Source organism: Pongo pygmaeus, chromosome Y, assembly GCF_028885625.2.
Source record: "Pongo pygmaeus isolate AG05252 chromosome Y, NHGRI_mPonPyg2-v2.0_pri, whole genome shotgun sequence".
NCBI classification, from domain to species: Eukaryota; Metazoa; Chordata; class Mammalia; order Primates; family Hominidae; genus Pongo; species Pongo pygmaeus.
In genome coordinates, this window is record NC_072397.2 from 7,315,417 (window position 1) to 7,321,639 (window position 6,223).

The 6,223-nt window shown below is 35.4% G+C and overlaps 1 non-coding gene across 1 annotated transcript; it reads right to left on the reverse strand.

Moving 5' to 3' along the window:
• Positions 1–2,993: 2,993 nt before the first annotated feature.
• LOC129026013 (U6 spliceosomal RNA) lies at positions 2,994–3,099 on the reverse strand. Its single transcript, XR_008497398.1, has one exon. It is a non-coding gene; the product is annotated as a U6 spliceosomal RNA (small nuclear RNA).
• Between the last annotated feature and the right edge of the window lie 3,124 nt (positions 3,100–6,223).

Genomic DNA, 6,223 nt, shown 5'->3' on the forward strand with positions numbered 1-6,223 from the left:
GTGTTACACAATGGTTGAAATAATTTATATTCCCATCAACAATGTAAAGGTATTTCTATTTCTCACAGTCTCACCAGCATCTATTGTTTCCTGCCTTTTTAATAATCACCATTCTGACTGGTATGAAATGGTATCTCATCATGGTTTTCATTTGCATTTATCTAATGATCAATAATATCAAGCTTTTTTTCATGTTTTTTGGCCACATAAATGTTTTCTTTTGAGAAGTGTCTATTCATATCCTTTGCCTACTCTTTGATGACTTTTTCTTTCTTGTAAATTTGTTTAATTTCTTCATAAATTCTGGATATTAGACTTTTGTCAGATGGGTAGATTACAAAAAATTTCTCCCATTCTGTAGGTTGGTTGTTTACTCTGATGATAGTTTATTTTGCTGTGCAGAAGCTCTTTAGTAAAATTAGTTCCCATTTATCAATTTTGGCTGATTGCAATTGTTTTTGGCATTTTTGTCATGCCTATGTCCTCAATGGTATTGCCTAGGTTTTCTTCTAGGGATTTTATGATTTTAGATCTTATGTTTAAGCCTTTAATCCATCTTGAGTTAATTTTCATATAATGTATAAGGAAGGGGTCCAGTTTCAGTTTTCTGCATATGACTAGACAGTTTTCCCAGCACCTTTAACTGAATAGGAGATCGTTACCCCATTGCTTGTTTCTACAAGTTTGTCAAATATCAGATGGTTGTAGATGTGTGGTGTTATTTCTTAGGTCTCTGTTCTGCCTTATTGGTCTATATGTCTGTTTTGGTACCACTATCATGCTATTTTGGTTACTATAGCTGTGCAGTATAGTTTGAAGTCAGGGAGCATGATGCCTCCAGCTTTGTTCTTTTTGCTTACGATCGTCTTGGCTATATGGGGTCTTCTTTGACTCCATATGAAATTTAAAATAGTTTTTCTAATTTTGGGAAGAATATCAATGGTAGTTTGATGGGAATAGCATTGAATCTATACATTATTTTTGGTGATATGGCCATTTTTATGATAGCAATTCATGCTATCCATGAGGATGGAATGATTTTTATTTGTTTGCATCCTCTCTTATTTCCTTGAGCAGTGGTTTGTAGTTCTCCTTGAAGAGAGAAGTACGCATCCCTTGTTAGCTGTTTTCCTAGGTATTTTATTCTCTTTGTAGCAATCATAAATAGGAGTTCACTCAGGATTTGGCTCTCAGTTTGTCTTTTGTTGGTGTATAACAATGCTTGTAATTTTTGCGCATTGATTTTGTATCCTGATACTTTGCTGAAGTTGTTTATCAGTTTAAGGAGTTTAGGGGGCTGAGACAGTGGGGGTTTTCTAAATATATGATCATGTCATCTGCAAACAGAGACAGTTTAACTTCCTGTCTTCCTGTTTCAATACCTTTTATTTCTTTCCCTAGCCTGATTGCCCTGGCCAGAACTTCCAATACTATTTTGAATAGGAATGGTTAGAGAGGGTATCTTTGTCTTGTACCAGTTTTTAAAGGGAACACTTCCAGCTTTTTCTCATTCATATGATATTGGCTGTGGGTTTGTCATAAATAGCTCTTATCATTTTGAAATATGTCCATTAGTACCTAGTGTTTTGAGAGCTTTTAACATGAAGGGATGTGGAATTTTATCAAAGTCATTTTCTGCATCTATTGAGATAATCATTTGTTTTTTGTTTTCGGTTCTGCTTATGTGATGGATTTTTTTTTTTTATTGATTTGCATATGTTGAACCAGCCTTGCACTTCAGAGATGAAGCCAGCTTGATCATGGTGGATAAGGTTTTTGATGTGCTGCTGGATTTGGGTTGCCAGTATTTTACTGAGGATTTTTGCATCGATGTTCATCAGGGATAATGTCCTGAAGATTTCTTTTTGTGTTGTGTCTCTTCCCAGCTGTTGTATCAGGATGATGCCAGCTTCATAAAATGAGTTTGGGAGGAGTCTTTCCTTTTCAATTGCTGGAATAGTTTCAGAAGGAATGATACTGTCTCCTCTTTGTATTTCTGGTTGAATTCAACTGCAAAGCCATTTGGTGCTGGGCTTTTTTGGGTTGGTAGGCTGTTAATTACTGCCTCGATTTCAGAACTTGTTACTGGTCTATTCAGGGATGGGAATTCTTCCTGATTTAGTCTTGGGAGGGTGTATGTGTCCAGGAATTTATCCATTTCTGTTATATTTTCCAGTTTATTTGCATAGAGGTGTTTATAGTGTTTTCTGATGGTAGTTTGTATTTCTGTGGCATCAGTGGTGATATTCCCTTTATCATTTTTTGTTGTGTCTATTTGATTCTTCTCTCTTTCCTTCTTTATTTGTGTAGCTAGTGATCTATTTTGTCATTTTTTTTTCAAAAAAATAGCTCCCATATTTATTGATATTTTTGGAGGTTTTTTTCTTGTCTCTGTCTCCTTCAATTCTTCTCTGATCTTAGTTATTTCTTGTTTTCTGCTAGCTTTTCGATTAGTTTTTTTTTTTTTTTCCTGCTGTAACTCTTTTAATTGTGATGTTAGGGTATTAATTTGAGATATTTCAAGGTTTCTGATGCAGGCATTTTGTGCTATAAATTTTGCTCTTAACACTGCCTTAGCTGTGTCTTTGAGATTCTGGTACATTTTCTCTATGTTCTTGTTCATTTCAAAGAACTTCTTGACTTCTGCCTTAATTTGATTATTTGTGCAGGAGTAATTTGGGAGAAGAGTTTTCAGTTTTCATGTAATTGTCTTGTTTTGAGTGAGTTTCTTAATTCTGAGTTCTAATTTGATTGCCCTGTGGTCTGAGAGACTGTTATAATTTCCGTTCTTTTGCATTTGCTGAGGCGTGTTTTACTTCCAATTATGAGCAAGATTTTATAATTAGTGCCATGTGGCACTGAGAAGAATATATATTCTGTTGGTTTGGGGCAGAGAGTTCTGTAGATGTCTACTAGGTCCACTTGATCCAGAGCTGATTTCAAGTCTTGAATATCCTTGTCAATTTTCTATCTTGTTGATCTGTCAAATACTGAAAAATATTGAATGCTTCATGTATTTGCATGTCATCTTTGTGCTGGGATCATACTAGTTTTCCTGTATCATTCCAATTTTAGTATATATGCTGCTAAAGTAAGCACTACCTTCCATTTATAAACAACAAAAATAAGACACAATATTTAGAAACACAGATTTTGAGTATTTAACAAAAATCATTACAGGACTGATATTCTCCAGGGAGAAACCAACCAAGCCAAACAAACATCAAGTAAATCCTACATTGACTCCAGCGTTTTGCCTGGAGGTGATGAAGGATAATATTAATTCAAAATAGTGATAATTTAAGGGTGGAAAATTGAATCTTTAAATCATCCACTAAATATAGTACTGCTGCATACCTAATAGCTTCCCAAACTAGTAGCAGCAAACAACACAGCAAACCATCTCACAATTTCTACAGCTTGAAGAACCTGAACTCAATTTGACTGGGTTTTCTGCCTCATGATTTCTTATAGACTACAATGAAATTTTAATTCAGGGGTATGATTTCACAGGAAGGCTCATTAATTCTGGGTTCATTTTTTAAGGGCTATAGCACTCAGGGCCTCTGTTTCTACCTGATTTTTGACAGGAGGCCACTTTGTTGGCTTCTCCAATATGGCATCTTTCATTTGTTTTTATTAAAGCATACAAGCTGAGAAGGTGACAGACAATGTTCTATTGAAATTGGAAGCACATATAAGACAGAAAGAGGCAGATTGCTACATAAGGTTTTTGTTTTGTTTCATTTTCATTTGGGTTTTTTTTTTTTTTTTTTTTTTTTTGCTTTTTGTTTGTTTGTTTTTTTGATTTTTTGAGATGGAGTCCCTGTCTTCCAGGCTGGAGTATAGTGGTGCAATCTTAGCTCATTACGAACTCCATCTCCCAGGTTAAAATGACTCTCCTGCCTCAGCCTCCTGAGTAGCTGGGATTATAGGCATGGGCCACCATGCCTGGCTAATTTTTTGTATTTTAAGTAGAGATGGGTTTTCATCATGTGGGTCAGGCTGGCCTGGAACTCCTGTACTCAATTGGTCCACCTGCCTAGGCCTCCCAAAGTGCTAAGATTACAGGCATGAGCCAACATGGCCAGCCATCTACACCATGTTTTGCTTTCTGAAAAATTCAGTGCTGTTAGAATAATCTTCTCAATAACTGGCAGGATATCAATTTGAGGAACTCATGTAGCCCCACTTAGTGCTATGCACACAAAAAAACAAAACAACAGAAACAAAAGCATATGATTCCAAGTATTGATTAAGTAAATCTAGCTGTGGAACAGAAAATAAAGTTTTTAGAAGGTATTAGTAGGAACAGTTCTTTTTGGCATTAGAGTAAGTAAGAGTTTTTCAAAGAAGATGCAAATGTGTTTCATCATAATTTAATCAAGGAATTAGTAAGTCATACTTACTTAAACTCCAAATATTCTGTTCTGCAAAATGTGCCATGACAAGAATAAAAGTTTCTGCCCGGCAGAGCATGTGCACCTGTAATCCCAGCAACTCTGGAGGCTAAGGTGGGAGACATGAGCCTAAGAGTTTGAGACCAGCCTGGGCAACATAGTGAGATCCTGCCTCAAAAAAAAAAAAACAACTTTATAGATGTGATGAATAGATTCTACCAGGATGTGTGTTTTATGTCCAAAATATATAATGGATTCCAAATGAAAATGTGTGAATAATTTACTGGCTTTTTAAAAAAGCATATCTAATTTCCCAATAAACTTAATAAAAGTGTCTAGCAACAAGGGAAGGGATACAAACCACCATGATATAGCAGTAAATACTCACTTGAACTAAACAAAACGAAACTCACAAAACAGGTCAGAATGTGTATCTCCTGAACTAGCACATAAAACTTTATGCTGGCTGGCTGGGCACAGTGACTCACACCTATAATCACAGCACTTTGGGAGGCTTCGGTGGGAGGATCACTTGAAACCAGGAATTCCATACCATCTTGGACAGCATAGTGAGACCCAGACACTACAAAAACTAAAAAACTAGCTGTGCATGTGGTGATCACGTGTATTCCCATGACTTTTGAAGCTGAGTCGGGATGATCACTTGAGCCCAGTTGTTCTATACTGCAGCGAACTATGACCATACCACTGTACTCCAGCCTAGGTGACAGAGCAAGATCCTGCCTATAAAAGCAAAAGCAAAAACAAAACCACAATATCTTAAAGCTGAATGAGTAAATTCCCTAGCACCTGGAATTTTCACTCCAATATATGTGCCCAAGAAAATATTGTACACAGTAAACCTACTGGCACACATACAATACAGTTCATGATAGCATTTTTTTAATAATCTCTACATGGAAACAATCAAGGTAACCATCAACAAAAGATCCATAAAGAGATTCTGGGAAGGCTACATAGCAAAAAAAAATGAATGTGCCAGTGCCAAGCAAGACAGAATGATAAATTTGGTGAACATAATGTTGAATAAAACACTTAGGCAGAATTGCAAAAGAACATAGTATAGATTTCCATCATTCTGTGCCTGGATTTGCATAGTGCTTTTCCAGCATCCTGATGTGGTGGCAGTTCACTAAGCTGTATTCATACGATTTGTGCACTTCTCTGTCTGCATATTGTAATTCAATAAAGTGAGTGTATTTAAAAATGAAACAATGCTGCATCAATATTCCCAAGGACTTGTCAGGCTGGATGAAACTAGAATTACATGATGATGAAACCATCCAAAGAAATAACTATCCAGTGGGTATTTCTGCTTGTATATCTACTTTAGTCAGAACTTGGGACACATCAGAGAGAAGTTCTTGAGAAACTCCATGATAAAACAACTGTGAATTATTTAGAAAGCAAGCTTACAATTGTAAAACTATACCTTTACTTCCATGAAACTCTTTTTTGACCACCACCAAACAAAAAAGGTTTGTGAAGCATTATATATCATTCCATTTCCTTTCACTTCACAGTGATTCAATCTTTTCTAAAATATTGTGATTTTGTTACCAAAAACAATGGAAAAAAAAAGACAAGTAACTGTATAATTCTTTTTGAAATTTTTGCAGATTTCTTTAGAAGAACTTACAATGGATCTTCTGAATATATTCTATTCCTCTGAATTTTATTCAAATAAGGAAAACATTACCATTTTATTTTACAATCCCTATTGAAAGCATTTAGAATAAAGTCATATGTTCACTTCTAAATATTTTCATTTATATTCAGAGTTGTCATTTTAAATTACAGCT